General features: G+C 39.8%; 1 protein-coding gene across 3 annotated transcripts in view; it reads right to left on the reverse strand.

Moving 5' to 3' along the window:
* The window catches only part of adgrl1a (adhesion G protein-coupled receptor L1a), a 99,900-nt gene extending 97,006 nt beyond the window's left edge, over nt 1–2,894 (reverse strand). For 2 of the 3 annotated variants that reach the window (XM_034219590.1, XM_034219591.1), the window contains exon 1: nt 2,089–2,893. The gene's annotated coding sequence lies outside the window, so the exon portion shown is untranslated. Of the gene's footprint in view, nt 1–2,088 lie in introns of all 3 variants that reach the window. The other variant, XM_034219589.1, reaches the window with a different exon arrangement.
* Between the last annotated feature and the right edge of the window lie 18,029 nt (nt 2,895–20,923).

A 20,923-nucleotide genomic window follows, 5' to 3' on the forward strand; every position in this document is an offset into this window, starting at 1 on the left:
AGTATTCAATAAGTGTCCCTTGCTGATATTAATAACCATGCAGGGGAAAACTGAGACATAGTCAAATGTTATTGTAACACCTTAAGCCCTCAGCATTTTTTTTTAATCCGGTTATTTTATTCTCACATTATTCTTTGAACCAGCATATATGCAATACATTTAACTGTCTTAAGGGAGTGAAACATCATAGGTCATTTTATGAAATTCATAGCAGAGCAGTATGTTTCTGCCTATTTGCTATTAACATATTCATTAGGTCAGCCTTGTCAAAGAGCTATAGGGTGACATACATATTGCATGAAGAAGAGAAAAAGAAAAGTGCAGAGAAAACATGAGTACTCACTCGACTATTGTGTGTGTATTCATGTGCTGGTGCGTGTTGCATACACATTAAAGCACGAGTCTATGCATTTGTACAAAAACTCATATTTGTTAACTAAATGCAGTTGACAAATACAAATAATTCAGGTTTCTGTTGACAGTATTTCCTTCACAACTAGTGCATTCATCTAAATAATATGCTCGTCAAATTCTGACCACAGTATCGCAGAGCCTCCCAAAACTATAAAAGAGTAAAAAGAGTCTAATTATGATTAGTGACTTATTAAAAGTCTGACTATCATTAATGCCATGCTAATGTATGACTATTATTCACCCATTGAAAGCTGAGAATAATTTTTCTGATGGTGATGTGACACACAGACAAGGGGGAAATAAATCCTTCTGTCTTCCCGGGGAGAGTGTTTGGCAGTAAACCAATTCCAAGTCCGGCTTCTTGAATGCCCAGATAACGCAATCAGACAGTTGCAATATTGCTGCTTTACCACCTGAAGAATTTGAATTTCATTCAGCCCCTTCAGAATAGTACATGCCAATTTTTCCCTAAGAATTGGCAGGACAAACACAATGCGCCCCGGTGAAATGAGGAAAAGGCTTACCAGCAGAAAATAACAGGTTTTTTTAGGGTCTTTCTTGTCTGCCCCCTCGGGTTTAATTTTATCATAATAACATAAAAAGAAAAAATGAGGGGGAAAAATACATCATACAATGTGATGCCTTTTATTAGATGTTTTATTATTAAATTGGGAATTATTTCACAATATTATTAATATAAGGGGGCCTCAGTTTTGATCATATGACCCCTAAATATGACTCACATTTGATTAAATTTGGTTATTGATACGAGAAGATTTTTCTTGCTGTGCCTTTTTGCTGTTGCGAGGTGATACATTTATTATTTAAGACATCATGGTGGCCAATTCTACACATTCTTTAAATTGGGATTTCAAATTATTAAAAGTTGAGGGGAATTAAACCATGTCTCATTTTGTTGGGGACACACTCAAACTATCCTGAATTCCTCCTGGGGCTCCACAGACACTTTTAGAGAACATGGCCTACAGGTAATCATTGTGTAAGTTACAGGAATAATGCTGCAAATAGGGAAATAGGGGACTACAAAGCATAGTTCACTTTAAGGCTGTTCATTTCGTTCTGATGCTTTTATTTATCGAATAATCAATTAAGTACCTATTTATTTCTGTATTTTAAGGAACTTGTGGTCGGATAGAAAAAAAGGAGAACCATGGAGAGGGTTGTTGTAAAAATGTGTAGTCCACATCCCAAAACATCTCCTTTTTTGTATAGCTTTTCTGGTGAACAATTAAATGAATCACTTATTATTGGCTATTTAACAACCTCAACATACGGCTGTTTTGTTCCAGTGTCACCTGCTCACATTTACTAAACCGAACATTTCTTCCACTGCTCTGCTTTTATGGGACAAGAAAAACGAACGATTTACTGTTGACGCGACAGTGAAATGCACAGGCCCATAAACTAGAGCCCTACTCTCAAATCCAACTAATTTAGGGTATCAAGCACGCATGTTTAATATGAGGCGACTGCTGTTGACGCACCGTAAACACGAACTCCGTATCTGTCAAAGCATAAAATATTAATAAATACATCGGCTTACATGCCTGAACACCTCATGCAGCTTGATGCTGGAAGCCTGCGTGGTGCACATTACATGATATTAGTGTCGCTCTGGTATTAAGAACATATAAAACGGTGCTTCGTTCCTACCTTGATTCCTCCAATCTCCTTTTCTTGATGCCTCAGTGTGTCTCATTCATTCTCGCTTCCCTCCTCACTTGCCTCCTTCCCCTTCTCTTCCCCTCTGGTTATCACTCGTTTTCTCCTCTCAGGTCCCGTCTTCGTGCGGATGCATAAGAATTAAAAATGAATAGCCTGCTATCTTAAAGACAAACCGACGAAAAACGAGAGAGGGGAAAAATCCTCCCGACTTCAAATATGATAAAGGCAGTATGGGGAAATCCTCATGGACAGAGCAGATTCTCGCGAAAATGCGCCTGTGTGGGCATTAAAATAAATAAAAGCGACGACACCATTGTCCTGCTTAACAACAGTAATAACATGGGAGTTTCTATGGCGTTACGTGGTCAAGGACATGTCAAACTGCGGTGGAATAATAACACAAATAAAGTTGTTATCGTGTTGTCCGTCCTTCGGTAAGCATGTGAGCAAATGTGCCTCCGTCGCAAAACGTCTGCGTAATATAAATCAGACTCTTGGAGGTCTGCTATGAATCTGCTCGCAGGACGCTTCCTTTTTCAAATTGTCGTCTATTCTTCACCTTTATGTGCTGCTGTAGTCTCAAAAAAGCTAAACGGTTGGAAATCACCCGTTCAAAGTCGGATAGTCTACACAGGCCATCAGCGGTTATGTTGTGCGTCCTGACGCACCGAGTGGATCACTATAGTCTATAGTTTCCCTCTTCGTCGGCAAGCAGCGCACACTCTCATCAGGACCATTTACACCGTATTTTTCAAACGCTGCAGTTCTGCATCAGGCCTATGCAACCTAGCGCATTCATTATTGCCTTGCACACACAGTTTGGTGGCCGAGAGACAGTTTCGAGACAGTTTTTATAACCAACCCATACGTAAAGCGGGAAAATGTGCCACTTCAGCCCGCCCACTACATTGCTTCCTCTCTATAACACTAAGTTATTTCTCATTTTTTAGGTTTCCAAACGCATGTGATTTCCCAAGTTGGGTCAGACTCATTTGTGGTTTCGCTGCCCCTAATTCATTGGGGTAATTCTACAGAAATACATAAAGTAAATATATAAAGTGCCTATCAAATTAAATGTTCTTAGATATGGTTTCTTATATGTTTTTGCATTCAAATAGCCTTCACTTATATTACATTTGCATCCACTGCATTGCTTTAAGATGTTTTTCAATGGGAGAAAAAGTAGACAGAATTTCATAAGACAGAAACCTCAGTTTTGTACATTGTATTTCAGAGAATATTTTAGGTGAGTGATGAATATTTGCTAGAAAAGACTGTACCCTTTTCATATGGATCCATCTACGCTCAGTTATTTGATAAACAAAGCTGTCATAACATGTTTGCGTTAATCTTACATGCACCTGTACAACAACAAAAAACTCATCTGTATTATAAGACTTGTGAATTATCCAGCGCACCATGTTGAATTTAAAAGCATCTCAATGGGATTTCCAGATTTGTTTTCCTTCGTTTTACAGCACTACACACCGTGTCAAAAGAATGATTCTGAGAAGGAATAAAATCATTCTAAGATTGTGTGTTGCCCCTGTGCACAGTTGAGGTTTTCTAAAGATTATACTTTTCCGGTACTTCCACTGACAGACAAGATGCTGAAGAACTAAGATGACCGGGCTGAAGGAATGTCATAACAGTTCAGGAGCTCGTCAGGATGCTCACAGGTGAGAATAAAAACTGTAAATAATCTGACCAACACAAAGTTAAGAACAATATAAAAACCTGTTACTGGAACTGTAAAAATGACTACAGCACATACCAACTACTCTATGGGGAAGAAGTGAGTGAGAGGGGATGACACTCAGCAACAGTTTTGAGCCATGTTAAAACTCTTGAAAGTACATGTTGTTCCTGAGCCTGCTGAACTACCACACCAAGCAGTCAGGTTTCTCATAGTTTTTCTCCTGGTATAAATAGAAAACTGGCCAGACGCCATAGTCTTATTCTACTGTGTGTTAAGAAACAGTGGCAGAGGTCGGTACTATTATACTGCACAAAGTAATTGACAAATCAATAACTCACTTACGTACAGTGTTTGTTTGTAATTAGCGACCTTGCCTTATTTCTCTTGCCATTTAAGTGATACATCAAAGGCCATATGTGTGATACATAGTAGGTACATCAGCCATGTACAACCACATAATAATATAAAATATACCCATTCTACAAACTGCATACCCTTTATGTCCACTGCATAATTTATTCCATATATTGTATCACATTTTATTATACCGCTTAGTTGAATACTAGATTCTGATTGGTCAATTGGGACAATCCAGAGGTTGAACATTTTTGTTTTTAGACCTCTGCTAAAAAGAAGAGACCGTTGCTAAGGATGATCAAGGGACTATGAGCATATCAATCCGCAGAAAAAATTCCAGGAAAATGAACATCAGCTGTGGACAACAAACATAAGACTACTTTTTGAATATTATTTGGTATAAATGTAGAGAGCACAAAACGTCATGTTGTTATTCTCATGATAACATGTCCCCAGTAGGAACGAGGCTAAAAGACAGAGCACTGGAAGTTAGAGAAATCAGCAGAAGAAGATAAACAGGAAGTAAACACTAACGGGAACACGGTGGGCTCTGGCAATGTTTAAAGTAATGGTTAATGGGTAAAATGTGAAGAGGACATTTACAGAGAAACTTGATCAGTGAATCACTTTAAGTTGCATTGCTGTCGTCCGTAGTTCCAAACGTTGCTACGCCGTGGAACAGACTATTATAGCGGAAGTAATCAATCATTTTTAAATCAATAAAATAATTTGTAATCAATATTGTAAGTCATTGTTTAATTTAGAAGGTAGCCGTTTAATGAATGCCTCACTGCACTTTATCCCTTACTTATCCATACAAGATAAACATCACAGCACAGAGGAATGTGTTGCAACAGGAGGAAGAAATATAGAGTTATGATCATATTTAAAAGTTATCTTCCTTAAGCCTTCATCACTATATATTTTCATTAGCTCCTTTAGTAGCCTGACTTAAATACTATATGAAAACATAGTGTAACAGTTGCTGTAAATGTTAAAAGCTGCAGGTATATATATGCTGCTACAGTATACTGTATAAAGAAATCTCATTCCTTGCCAGGAGTACTAGATATTGTGGATTTATAGCAGTGTTTGGTCTATGTGTGTCGGCTACACTACCAGATGAGATCCTCTAACCTACATATTCTTTGCAAAGATTGCACCAATCCGCAGTGCATTTTGCAACTAGCAGCTAATATTGGGCTCTACACGCCCTTACATGTTAGCCTTCTGTCACACAGTCCCCACTCTGTTATGCTGTTCTCCGATTCAGTCAATTGACCTTCATGGATCGCCTGACTCATTGTGGCAATAAACAGCATAATGTAGTTTGTGCTCTCTTGCAGTCATACACTCTATCAGGATTTCATTTTCAAGATCAGATGTTATTAATGCAAAGTCATAGTGCTTTGGGCAAGACTGTATGCAAACATCATCAACGCCGCTGTCCAGAAAGGACCACTGAGAACCAAATGTGGACAGATTTACAGCATCAGGGCATTCTTTGCACAGTCTAAGCAGTTATTCACCCCGGTCTCTTAGCAACAACAATAGTGAATGCACATAATTAAGTGCTGATTGACCAGCTCAACAGAAACAGTGGTCCCTTGTTACAAATACTGCACGCTGCACTGCTTGATCATTCAACTCCAAAATAATATAATCATTAGAAAGTCAAATGGTCAAAGAAAAATCTAAGCTTTGAATGTGGTTTATCAAACCTTGATAAAATGACATTAAGTTGTGAGCACAAATGTTATTTTCTAGTAATGCATGCTAAATATTTGCATATATGGTAGTTTTAACAATGAATATCTTTTTGTGAAACCTCTGCACATGTATACAAATACACTATAGGCCAACTGTTACTTGGCCTGTAGGGAAAACAAAATGTACATGAAGACATTTCCAAATATATGGATTGTCACTGTGCAAAGTTCCTTAGATATTAGTATCATCTACCTTTCCAGACTTCAGTTGTCCCTTTGCAGGTGCACATAATACGATATAAAGTGATTCAAAGTCAAAGTTAAGGATGACATTAAATTGCTCCTCATTTTAGTATTCAGAATGGTTGTATTGTCTGAAGAGGCTCTCAAATAAATGGATGCAACCCAGAAACATGAATAAAAAAACAGATTTTTTTTGGAGAGGATATACTGAATCAAAGTCCTGCTTTTTTTTTTAAAATTGAGACTACAGAATAATTGGTTTCCTACTTCTGCCTTAATAAGATAATCTAGACAAGTATTGATAAATGCAGTGGTTAAAATGCAGAGGATGGGAAAACATTGAATGAAGAGATAGGGGCCTGCGACTGAGTAGCTTTGTAGTGGTTGTGTGCTGGTGTGCAGGGACGTTCTGAATAAATTCATTCAGACTCGACCATGACTGTGAACATTTCCGTCATTGTTGATAATAATTCGTTTTATTCACTTGTGTTCCATGTTGCATTTATATTCTCAATAGAGCGATGTCTTGCATGATAACAGATACATTATCAACAAAGCATCAGTGGTCCTGGTTGCCTGAATATCTCATATTATTTTCTAAAGAAGGAGAAAATGGAGTCATACAGCTGGCATATTTTAATTTGTTCTAGCTCATGTTTGATTAATGCCATTTTTTTCTAGTCAGAGCTCATGTTTATGCAGCACCATTATTTACATAACACCTTGCCCTATTTGCAAATAGCTCCTATTTCCACAGTTGTGATCTTCTTTCACACAAAATATAAAAAAGTGTTTTTGTTGTAATGATACCTTGTTGAGAAAGAACCGTATCAAATAATCACTGCAATATTTTGAAATGAATATATATTTTTTGGGTTAGAATACAGTTGTTATAACTGGACTGATATGACTGACCATTTGTATACTCAAACCTAAATCCATAACTTTAAAACATTCAGTTCCATACAAATCCTTTTTATGCACTTTGATTGTATATAGGTGGCACACTATTCGCCAAAATACCTGCATTTGTTTTCGACACATTTCTATAATGTTGAATCATGGATGAAGATTAAGGTTTAGAAGAATCGATAATAGTCAGCTGCATATATGGTTTGACCCCAAAAAATTGCAAAAAAAGGTTTCTCTTATAAGGAACTTACTGGCGAACCAAAATATTAGATTTTAAAATTATGTATTCATATTATTGCAATTTGAACAAGTCCAATAGAAGTGTAGGCCCCCAAAACATAAGTTTTGACCAAAACATTACTTACCAGGAAGGCTTCTCAATTAGCTAATTTCCCCTCCTCGACTCCCCTCCTCGACTCCTATCCTTGAGTCTTAGTCCCGCCCACAGGAGATGCGAGCGGAGGAGTCGAGGAGGGGAACCGAGGAGAGAGGAGTGGAAGCAGCAGGCGTTTAGAGAAATGAGAAATCCTCTCCTCTGAGTGGTCATTTTAAAGAGAAGTCAATTAATGCAGCACTCTGTCTGATCAACAGATGTGTTCATGACGACTTATATATTTACTTTGAATTCATTCACAGTGCGGTATAATGAGACAATAACAGGTCGCTGAAATGAGGAATTGAAATTACGGTCCAAAAGTATTCAAAGTAAGCATAGGACACCAAACCAACTGAGACCTGTCTGTCCGCCGCATCTACGCACTGTACAATAGGGCTGCACGATTTGGGGAAATAATCTAATTGCGATTTTTCTGACAGATATTGCGATTGCGATTCGATTTGCGATATTTGTTTTTAAGCGACCCAACGGAAGTTTATTGTAAAATGCGGCAAAATTGGGTTGCTTTAAAGTCAAGCTTCAGTTTAAGATTCACCCTGTAATATATGTAAAACATGTGATGGAGCATTACTAACCTGACTCAGATGGTTTGTTTCACCAAACCATCTAGGAAAGCTCCATTGGAAGCCATTTGGAAAGGGCAGGCACTTTCAAAAATACTTGGAAGGTGATTGGATCAATCTGTCTATCACTTTCTATCATGGGCCACTTCTGATTGGCTGGTAGCCTACATGTAGAGAACAGCACTTCTGAAAAAGTTTTTTGCGATTTAATAATAGCATCATTTCAAATCTCGATTTAAAATCGATGAATCGTTCAGCCCTACCGTACAACACACACCTACACACTGTATAACACACACCTACACACTGTAGGCTACAACACACCTACCTACACACTGTACAACACGCACCTACAGTACAGCTCCTAAAGCATAATCAGGCTACAGCCGTTGTGTATTTTATTATGTGAAGCACTAAATGGTTTTAGAAAAATATCGACTCTTTGTTTGTAGATATCTACGGAGCCCCTAAAGGGACATGGAAAAAAAAAAAAAGAGAGAGAGAAAAAAAAAAAAGTCAGGAAAACGGATTTGTTTCTCCGTGCGCACGAGAAACAAATCAGTTTTTTTAGAAAGTTATCGATGCACCAAGGAGGAAGTGGAACACGAGACAACGCATTTCATTGCAGACTGTTATGTTTACGTGGGGAAATGACAGTGCATACATTATTTGAGATATATTTTGAAGTCAGACTTAATTTTATGGACATTTCGGCCAGGGGAGCTATTTGTTTAAGCACCGGATTGGCAAAACACTGGCGAGTCTGTAAACCAGTCTGCTTTGATCTATGAATTAATGTCCGTGACTCTCAGAGTACCTGCTGTCCGCAGCTGTTTTATAGGGAAACAAACACTCAGAACACACACACACACACACACACACACACACACACACACACACACACACACACACACACACACACACACACACACACACACACACACACACACACACACACACACACACACACACACACACACACACACAGAGCCAGTGGCGGACTGGCCATCGGGACGTTCGGGACGAATCCCATTGGGCCGGTACCAAAGTGGGCCGCCCGTCACTAGCCGTCTAAGTACGATATATATCTCAAATAATGTATGCACTGTCATTTCCCCACGTAAACATAACAGTCTGCAATGAAATGGTTGTCTCCTGTGCGCTTCACTTCCTCCTTGGCGCACCGGTAACTTTCTCAGCAAAAAAAAGTGCGCACGAGTTAGTAAAAAAAAAGTCAGGATAACGAGTTAAACGTTCTCGTGCGCACGAGATACTACCTCGTTATCCTGACTTTTTTTTTTCTCTCTGTTTTAAAAAAAAATTACATGTCCCTTTAGGGGCTCCGTAGTTATCTACTAAACTAAAGCAAATAAAGAGAGTAGGCCTGTTATACTGAGTGATATATATTATACACACTGCTCTGCTTTCTGCACGGACCTCACAGCTGTTCTCACTGTAAACATCATGAAAGCAATTAATAAAATAATATCCAGGGGATGCATGCAGAGCTGTCATTGGCTGAGATAAGTCCGGCCATGCTCGATGCTCGGTCCTCGATGTGCATTTAGAGAAATGAGATGTCCTCAACATGGCGCGCTGAAATCCATTTCCGGGTCACTACCGGAGGACCGAGGAGTCGAAGAGGGGAAATTAGAGAATTGAGAAGCCTTCCAGTTATGGTATTTTAAGGAATTTTCGGCCCTCTTGGATGCCATCTTGAACATTTAAAATCTCTAGTGATCAGATTTTGGTAGACTTTTAGTATGTTATTAGGGACACCTAATACTACACAAAACTGTAAAGAAACCTTTTGTTGCAATTTTTGGGGTAATGTGTTTTTTTTTTCATATATGCAGCCGCCTATAGCTTATTTGTGATCAAATGAAATAAACTACTACAGAACCATTATCACTGGAGGGAGTCTCTGTGGACTTTCATACAAGCCCTGTATCGCACATAAGTGTAGTGTAGTACAAGTCCTGTAGGCATAGATATGAACGCAGTGGCAGGAAAGGAAACTACGGCATTTCCAGTAGTGAAAGGGAAGAAACAAATGAAAAGGGTTTAAAGGTCCAACAAAGCCAAACAGACGTCAGTATTTGGAGCCAGCAAAGCGTTGGTGTAACACCTCAGCTTTTATATAGCAACCCTGTGACCGCCGAAGCGCTTTTCCCATCATGCTCTTTCCATTGGATGGATGTTCACAGCAAATGCAGCATTTCAACAATTTCAGAGACCACATCCATAAAGACACCCCAACCACCCCCCCCTCTCTCTCTCTCTCTCTCCCTTTTTCACTCACCCTCTCAATCTTGCTCTCTTTTTTCACTTTCCCTTTTGCAATATGACATAGTCCATTATCTGCTCTTAGTACTAATTGGTGTATTAACGCCATGCTGTGGGTGACACAGAGAGAGAGAGAGAGAGAGAGAGAGAGAGAGAGAGAGAGAGAGAGAGAGAGAGAGAGAGAGAGAGAGAGAGAGAGAGAGGAATACGCAAGATGAATATGGATGAGGCAGAAGCAGGGCGGGAGCGAGGCTCTGGGGGAGGCAAGTACAGAGTGATTCTGCGTGAGTGAGAGAGAATGTGAGGCCAAGGTAAATCTTTTCAGCTACACAAGTGGTTAAGAGCAGCACGGCAAAATGACGAGTGAAGGGGGGGAAAAAAGAGAACCATTCTGTAATGGCTTGTGTTTTTTTTTCAGTTGGCCTTCTCTGTATCCCTTTCTATCCTGCTCTCACCGTCACCACTTTCAACCCAATTATCCACTCTCTCTGGCGCCATTGGCAGCATATGGAAATGTAAATTGCAGGCAAAATGTTTTTTTTTCTTTCCAAAGCTGTGGAAGGTAAGCAGCTCTTGACGATAGGGAGAGTAGGAGGAAGAAAAGGAAGAGATGACAAACAACTGATACTGAGGGACCGCCTTTAGTCCCAATAGCTTGTCAGTATTGCTACTTTATCAGATTCACAAATCCACCCACGGAAGAAGATCTAATAGACTGGGGTTGATTTTATACTGCTGCACATATACAAACAGTGAAGACAGAATAAGGTTTGGGTGAAAGCGGATAGATAAGTCTTTATATTATATTTAGAGTGGACACTCTCAGAGTTGTGAAAATTGACATGTTCAAATATTCCATATACGGAAAAGCACACTCTCTGGCTCACACATGCAGTGCCGAATTCACACGTTTAATTATATGCAGAAGCTCCAACACAGTTGCACCAGAGGTACACTTCCTCTGTGCTTGAGAGGCTTTTCAGACTGGGGCCAGGATGTAAGCCCTCAGGCTGGTGAATAGCTGCTGAAGCTCAGGATGCAGAGATCAAAAGGTGCTCATCATCTCCCATGCATGTGACATTGAGACATGTACAGGCTGATTATTCCGATAAGCAGGTCTATCCTCAGGAGTGGAGGCAAAATGGAGGCGAGTGTTTTGTTCATTATCATTAAGATCTGGCTTTTTTCTCTGTTCACCTCTCTTCTCTCCACATGCTCATTCCACCCCCGCAGTGCTGATGAAGCCAACTTCTCAAATCCGCAATTTGCTCAATTATTTTCAATTATCCCGCCATCGCTGCTTCTATCATTCCCCTTAGATCAATTCTGAGCAGAAATCACTTGTTGATTGACAGCAAAGGCCAATTAGAGGCGGGAGGAAAGCTCAAACCCCTACGGTAATTAGTGCTGATTGGTGTCACACAGACGTTTTACAGGCCCTACCCACAGAGCAGGAACCCTTGTACTGATAGATATCCTTTTAACCATACAGTACATACACTCATGCCTTATCACCAGCATACTGTATATTTTAAATGGATTCCTGCTTGGGTAGCTTGTTTGCAGAATGGCATAATGATGTGCTATAAGGTTTCTTTACATGCCCAAGGAAAATGAAGTAGTGTGAGAGCTTTCAAAGTGTTGAGATGGTGTGAATTTCTGTCTACCAAGAGCACCATGTCTGTGTGCCTTTAGCACATTAACTTCAAGGTAGTGCTGTCTCAAGGCTTTAGAAAACTCTTCAGCAGTAGGCACAGGAATCAATGATGAACTGCTTTTGAGCATGACAGAGAAACTGGCAAATTCAATATACCTTCAGCGGTTTTAACCTTAATATAGGGTATTTCAGGCAAAATAGAAAATCAGTTACTTCATACATTTTCATTTAGCTGTGCATCTGTGCTTACTTAGGTTGTGTATGCAGTAATGTATTACATTTCTGTATTATGGAGGCTGTAATTAATGTTAATACTGTTATTACAGGAGTGACATGGTGTACTGTACAGTGTTATTGATTGTTTTTTATTTGAGGAATTATGGAGACAACTAACAGTTATGGTTCATTTATATACGAGTCAGTTTCTCAAAGAAGCACAGGGGATGGTCAATGCTTAACTAATGTGATGTTTAATTTTGTTTTATTTACTATCTTGTCATGACACTCCCGCAAATGTGCAATAATTCAAAACACTCATTCAATACAGCTTCATTTAGAGTCACCTTGGGTTACTTAAACTTTAGAAAATGCACCCCTCTCAGTTCCCATGTGTCAGCACTTTATTTGCATAATTTATTTAAAGCAGTGTATCTATTTTCTTCAAGACTAAAATGATGTTAAATAGATCATTTTATATGACCAACACCATGATGAATTCACAGAATCATCACTAATAAACACTGGAATTGTGTACTTCAAATGACACCAGTTTATTAAAGTATCTTAATGATGTTATTCTTGATTGTGAGATTTCCATAACCTATGTGCAACACTCATGTGAAAATCTGCATTAACAAACAAACATATTTCATGAGAATATGAATATACAAAGACTTACCCCATTCGTATTTCATGAATGATATGTAATGAACAGCAGGCAGCCCAGTCACCTGTTACTACCAGAGCATTTCCATTTGTATACCTGAATGAATGTAATCATGCACTCTTTTCACTTAATATCTTCGTTTTATAATCACAAGGTGACACATTGTACGAAGATAATGCCATTCTTCGGCTTCTTTAGCCAACATTCCCATTGTTGTAAGATGTTTTCGCAGATCTACGGTTGAGCTGTTGACCTTCTATAGTTTGACATTTCTTTACTAAACCAACTAAACAGTCTCTCTTTTGTGCTGCCCTTTAAGAAGCAGTTCACGTGGGCCACATACTGACTGGTGCTGTTGTTTGTGATGAGTGGGCCGCCTATGCAAGCAGTGGTTACTCAAGACTCCCCTGATGACATTATGGGCCTAATGAGTTTTAATTGGGAGGAGATCTTAACTTGCAGGCCTAATTGCATCTGATTAAAGACAATATTAGTTTTACTGCTGGCAAATTGGACAGGGAGGATGGTTGGAGGGGTTTTTGGAGGGATCGATGGTGTCCTTGTGGAAATATCCTAAATGTCCTCCAAATAATTATGAAGAAAGGGAACAAAAGCATAAGAGGAGGCAGGGCCAGGTGAAGAAATACTCAACATGCAGTGATAATGTGTTAAGGGGATCTGTGAAAGGGAAGGGATAAGATGGTTGGCTGAAGGTTAAGAACTCATCCAGAACAACTCTTTAGCTCTCACCTCTTCCGCGTTTGAGGACACATTCTGTGATTGTGTAAAAAGCACACTTTTTCATTGAAGTCTAAGGAAAAAAAAAAGAGAAAATAATATCATGGATGACTCCATTACACATTTCTTAGCTCTTGATTGCTCCACCTGCTTCCCAACTGCTCTAACGTTCACTCCCCAATAGCTGAACTGCTAGAGCCTCATACTTCTGTAATGTGTCTTTTTGACTCAGTCTAATTTGCCTTATTTCCTTAAAGCTAACTGAGTTATTATCATAATTATGCATTTGACTTGCACCATATGAAAACAGAATCATGCACGTTTGCCTGCATACATAAACACATACAGTGCTTGTTGCCTCTCCATGCCGTCATAAATATGTGCCCTGGCTCTGCGGTGATTTAATGCCAGACACAAGAGAGTATAGTAAATTATGCCTGTATGAGGCTTCATTTCCTCCTCTTCTTAAGCACTTGCTTAATTGCCATTCTCACCTGAGCAATTGTATAATTTCCTTTATTTTTCTCCTCCTCTGCCCAGAATATGAGTCTATAATGAGCTGTGGGTGTCCCCCAAAGCTAAGCCTAGCGCCTTGAAATAGGTTTCACTAATTTACCAATTAGTCATAAGATACAATTAGTGTGCAAGTTCCCTAAGTCCATGAGTGCCCCCACCAACGGCCTCCCCACTTTGATTGTTCAATCTCTGCAGTGATCATCACTCCATTACTTGGCTCGTGCTCTCGCCCTGCTTTTTTCAGCCTCGCTACCAAAGCAAGGTCCCACCTGCACTTTGGATATTACTCTAACCCTTTGTGCCTCAGAGGGAATCGGTGAGGGAGTGGGAGTGTGTGAATGTGTCTACGTCCGCAGCTCTGGGTTTCTGTTTAAGTGCAGCTGGGACCGGTTTCACTGACCAGGAGGATGAGAGTTGGCGAGGGATGGAGGGAGGGGGGGATCTGAAGACTAGAAAACTTATGAGAACCAAGATAAGTTACCAAGTAAAAAAGTGCATGTTTTCTGCTGGAGGTGCAACTCTAATTTATGGTTAGAGAATACTGTGTTGTTTCTCTCCTTGGTTTGCTTAGCCATTAAAACTAAACCTGAGGACAAATATAAAATATGGAAAGAACAACAAATATCAACGCTACTGTGCTCGCAGTTGGTTGTTATTATGCTGTGCGTGAAGGTCTGGGAAAAAAGCAATCAATACATGAGAGGTCATTTGTCAGTGCCTGTTTCTGTGCAAGGACGGTTCTTCTTTTACGGCAACAGAGTTCTTGTATTATAGCTACTGTACAGTAAATTCCCTCCTCTTTTCATCATATTAGAATGCATGTAAGTACTTTTAAAGAGAACATGAAAGGATACATGACTGCTGAGGGAAATATTGATTCGTTTTTTAAGGTTAGTAATAATCCTCACTGCGATGGAGCTTTGTCAGGTTAAAGGAAGTTTGTATCTATACAGAAAGAGACAGTCAAATGCATCAGATTGATGAGCCTTCGTGCACCTTTGGCCATCTCTATCTATCAAAGTAGTAGATATTAAGGTTTGTGAAAATAAGAAAAATATCAATAAGATTGTGTCTAAGGGTGAACATGTGAATCTATTGACAGGTTTACAAAGGGATGAAAGGTGTGTGTGCAAAATGTGTTTTGCTCAAGAATATGGATCATGAAATACAGTGATGATTTAGCTTCAGCCTCTTCTCAGTTATCAGAGACTGAGGCAAGAGTTTGTCAGTCAATTGCAGTCGCCATGAGGAGACACTTAGAGTGTGATCACACCAAACATGTTTGTAGCGGTCTGTTGGAATTGTGGAAACGTTGTATTTATCATTTGAATGGGCCAGAACAATGGCATTCACTCTCCAAATAACAGCAAATAACTATGCTGAGGCTGAGGGAGGGCTGAATATGTGATCGAAGGAGACACTCTCTCTATTAACTGTGCTTGCAAAGTAGTTTGCTTTCATAGTTGACTACAGACAAGCCACTTCCAACAGACATGTGTAAACCGAAGTACAGATTACAGACTTTTTATAGTCTTATTGGTAATGACTCACTTTGCATCACATAGTTAAGCTCTCTTTTATACCTTTTCCTTTTATCATTGCTGATGAATATAAGCCAAAAAGTTCAGATAGATTTTTCAACACCATGGTCATATCAGTAATCACTAATGTGTGCACAGCCAAAAGAACACACATAAACAAGTCAGATAATAATACAACCATGAATAGCTAATTTGAATACAGCTGGAAAATGGCAGGCTCCGGATCAGTGTAACAATTATATGGAGAGTTAAAGGTCCCCTATTATACCGTTTTTCATCAATATATTATAGTTCTCAGATACAACACATGCCTCTGAAGTGTTTGGCTGTAAATATCAAACAGAGCATGGTAGCATCCCATAAACCCCTCTGTTTCAGCCCTGTTTCAAAAGTGCTGATTCTCTGTCTGTTACTTTAGATGAAAATAAGGAGCCACTCCCCACGCCCCTCTGAGAGATATTTGGTTAAAAATAACACAATGGTGCTCTAGGAGGAGATTCAGGTGATAAGGTGGGGGGGGGGGGCGGGAGTTACCTTGGTTGGTTATTGGCTAATGGTTACACAAGCTAAAAAAACGTTATGACATCATAAAGTGGCCAAAATCTGATCAGCTCATTTTCAGGTTTTTATATGAATGGATCAGGACAAAAAGTGAGAGAATCTTTTTTCCTGAAACTTTCAGAATTCTTTATACAGAGGGTGTTACGGTGAGTGAAGCAAGCAGGACCCAAATGCAGATAACGCTGAAAAATGCCTTTATTTCAAGGATAAATAAAAATAACTTGGACAAAACAGAACACTCACCGGTGAACTCATTCACAAACAAAACCAACACTGAACACAGGACGAGACCAGACTAAATACAGGGAGGGGTAATCACAAGACGAGAAACAGCCGGGCAGGGGAGGAGAAACACAAGGGCGACAGGTGAACACAATCAGACAACTAGACACACCAGGGAAACTAACGACAGGGGAAAAACACAGGAAGAAGGACCAGACAATACACAAGGAGGAAAATACCCATAACCAGACATACAAAACTACAAATGTGAAAAATCATAAGAATCCTGACAGAGAGGACACATGTTGATGTATAAAAGACAAGAAGAAGTTGATTTTGCATAATAGGTGACCTTTCATGTAACACATTGAAGAAACGTGGACAATAATCTAATCCAAAACATAATTTAAACAATTTTAATATTATAACTTTTGGGAGTAATCATACAACCTCTGGAGAAGGCACAACTCTTGCTTGTAGATGCATCTAGTTTAGGTATTGTGTCCAACTAGATATATGGTATTGAATTGTTGATAGTTTTCTTTTGTTGCTAAAATCCATTTTTCATTAATACGAGAATTACTTTTTTTTGTTTAATCATAGGCCATGCCCAATGCACTCACTTGCAATACACTCTTGGTTACATGTGTTCTTTATTGTTAATCTCATTTTATTTTTTAAAAAGAAAATGTGTTCCTACTATCGGATATAATGATCCCACAATTCCCCACGGATCTCCCTGTTATATGATGACTCGTATCCGATGATTAGCATGGTTAGCTGGACTCACAGACTCACTACCTGTCAAGTCCGCTCTGGATCAACAATGGTTAATGTAACTCTATCCGTGAAGCTCTCGGACACCAGGAGTCATGGAGCCTTCTCGGTGAACTTGAATTTAAATATCCACCACATCCTCTCTAGATGCAGGAAAACAGGTGGGTGTTGCCACTGGCTCGTTACATAATGTATACATATATGTTTACTTGATTGTATAACATAAATGAGAAATAACAAGGACTCTTCATCTCTTAGAAGGAAGGGCCGAAGAGAATAAAAATAACCTGAATTTTGTAAAGTTATCAGGACAATCCTAAAGTAAATTCTGATTTGTGTACCTGGCCTGATTCAACTCCAGGTTTGAAAATGTTAAATATCAGTGAAAACCTGACACCCATGGGTAATCAAGTATAATTAAAGCAGATAATTTAGTCAATTAAGCTGCAACGCACTTTGAATTATAGGAACATTTTCTTTCCCATCGGTACTTATTGCATTTTGCATTTATTTACTTGTCATTCCCTCCACAGTGTCTCTGACAATGAGCAGGAGGAGAGAGTAGACGAGAGAGAGCCAGTCAGAGTAGAAGAGATGAAGATGAGCGAGAAGATGAGGAGAGACGAGCAGCGAGAGAGAACGAGAGAGGGGAGAGAGAGAGAGAGAGATTGCCTCTCAGAAGAGTCTCTCTCGAGTCTCGTATCGAGCTCTCTCTCTCTCTCTCTCTCTCTCTCTCTCTCTCTCTTTCAGTGTACCGTCCTCTCTCACTCACTTCCACTCAGAGGTTCATTCCCCACATGCTAATGGACCCCCCCCCCCCCCCCCGTCCTCATGTCTATCTAATCAAAAATCAATTAAAAACACCTCGCCGCCAAGTCTCCAGAGCTGAGACTAGGTTGAGGGTGGAACAGAAACGCTTCCCGCACTCTCTCTCTGTTTTCTCCCTCTCGTGATCTCTCTCTCCCTCCTTCTTCCTCCTATGGTCTCCCTCTCTCTCTCCCATAAGCTCCGCCCTCCCGTCTACTGGAAGTTGGCAACATGATTTACGAGAACGGAGAACTTAATTTATATATATTTTTTTCCTCTTGCATCCTCTCATTTATTTATTAGATTTTTCTCCCAGCCGCCTCTTCCTGTCTCTGGCGTGGAGGGGAGGCGGATGATAGAGCAAGAGAGAGGATAGGATTAGATGGAGAGTGGTCTCGGGGCAGACCAGTAGACTGGCAGGCCTGCAGACATGGAACAGATCTGTCCCACACTTAATGGCATTAGTGCCGTCCCTGAAAGGGGGAGGGGAGGCCAGCAGGGAGACAGGCTAACATATTAAAACTGCTTCTATACCAGACGCTTGTCTACTCCACTCAAACTCCAACTTCAACTCCAACTCTTTCTCTCTGTGTGTATTTGTGTGTTGTTTCACAATTGTGTCAATTGTGATGTTGAAACAAGGCCCTTAGCTGATACATGCCATTCTCTCTTAAAACATATTCAAACTGCGGATCCCATTTGAAATATTTGTATTATAAATATGCTCTCACTGCCCTCCCCCCACACACACAGCACACAAAATATAACCTTTATCCTTCACATGGGGATTCAGGCAGAAAGCTCGCTCTCCTATCGTGTCAGGTGCAAATGGACTTTAGCTGAAAAGCTAACATGGCCCTCGGTGGTAAATGACATCTCTGTCGACTCTGTCTATGTGGATAAAACTACAATCAGTTCTTTCACTGCACTCTATCCTTAACTCATTTACACTTACCCTTTTCCCACCAGGACTTTAGACGTCTTACCGATCTGTGTGACTTTGGTGTGATCAGTGCCGGATTGCTGACTGTCAGCACACCTTCCAAAACTAGATCCAAGCCCCAGAGCACCCTCAGAGGCTCAAATTACCCTCTCTAACCTGCTTGGACAGCACACTCATACTAAACACTACTACTGTTCCAGGGGCATTGGAAAATTGCATACAGGAGTTGGACAAGAAATGGAGATAATGAAAGGGAAGAAAAAGACAGTGAAAGGTGGCAGATTGGAGTCAGCAAGAAAAGACCAGGGACAGAAAATAGTCAGAGAACACAGAGAGGAGAGCACTCTCTTTAAACATGCACATATCAAGTGTAAGGGACCATGGAGTGGTCGGGGGAGAGGAAGTGGCCTGGGAATGTGAGAGGACACTGAGAGACAGGTGGAGCCAACATGCTGTGTCTTTTGATTAATGGAGCAGAGAGTTAGTAAATATACATGGGCCCCGCCCTTCAGCTCTTTCAGCTGTCTCAGCACACCACGGCGTGGATGGATAGGGGGGATTTCATTCCGCGCCTTTAAGGAAAGGTTAAGTCACGACAATATTGTTGTGGATCGTGAAGATATTAGCAATACTTCCCCTTCTGTCATGTGAGTTTGATTATCCGTCTTCCTCTGCGCAGATTGAGGAGGAAGAGGAGGAGGAGGAGGAGGAAAAGCAGGTCAGGCGGAGATGGGCAGACACTAACAGCCTGGGGAGTGTTTTCCCTTTATCTCTGTGTCAAAAAGGCCACCTCGGGTACTGCAGGTGTGTTAGGGAACAGCTTTAAAGAGAGCTATTGATCCGACAGAGTACTTCTACTGTATATAGCCGAGCTCTGCCCACAACCTCGCACCCTGAGGGAAACTATACAGGAACAGGCCATGCTAAAGGTCAGACTCTGATGGAGATAGGGAGCTGTAACGGGCTCTGCATACATATTTAGTGGCTTAACTGGCTTGAAACTTTATCATTAAGTCAATACACTTGCTCACACACTTCCAATTCAAAGCAGCAGTTGTGTATAGTGATTGGTAACATTGCTGTGGAATAAGGGAGAGTCAACAACAACACTAAGACTAAAGTCTTTTCAGATATAAGTTTATAAAAAGTTTTTTTTGCAGAATACTAAGGAGTTCAAATAACGTAGTGTTAATTAAGAAGTTACCTGCAGAGCCCAGTAATTATCATAAGCAATTATTGCCTGTTTCAGCTATTCATTTCATTTGATGCATAATCAAGGCGTTTCTGTCACTTAACCAGCATTCTATGTTCGCAAAGATTTTTCAATATGCTCTTCTAAAATGTACTTTCTTACAAACACTTTTTAGAAAAAAAAAACAGTTTCATTTTAAATTGAAGTGTTAAATTGAAGCAAATATTACAAGAATAGAGTCCTCCTTAAAAAGTAAGATAATATAAAACACAACTAAGTTCCAATCAAGGTCACAATATGGTAACAGTGGTACCTTTGTTTGAATACAATTCTCTGAGATTAAAAATATGAAACAGATATTTGAAAAAAATCTTAATTGACGATTAAATCTATTTTATTTAATTCAGCTGACGGTTCAGGCTATGTTGCTTATCGCTCAATAAAACTAATATTCACTGGAGATTTTATTGTGCAAATAGTGAGTAATTTCATTCAGGCGCATGTTTCTTATCTATTTTTTAAACACTGGATACAGAATCGGTTTGTTGGACGCTCTGTTTCACGCAGCTGTATGTGTTTAGCCTGCAGTTAATTCTGGATGCGAGTGAATGTCCATTAAATATAATCTTGTTTTTCAGTCCAGCGCTCAAACCACAACTTCAGAGAATTGGCCAATGATGAAGCCATCATCCATCATCCCACTGACGCTGTGCCAGAACACTTAGAGATAAATATGGAGGCTTTTCAAGTTGTGTACCTGTCTTTGAAAAACCACACAATCATAAACACACAGAGAAAGAATACAAAGAGTAACAAA

Source organism: Gymnodraco acuticeps, unplaced genomic scaffold (assembly GCF_902827175.1).
Source record: "Gymnodraco acuticeps unplaced genomic scaffold, fGymAcu1.1, whole genome shotgun sequence".
NCBI classification, from domain to species: Eukaryota; Metazoa; Chordata; class Actinopteri; order Perciformes; family Bathydraconidae; genus Gymnodraco; species Gymnodraco acuticeps.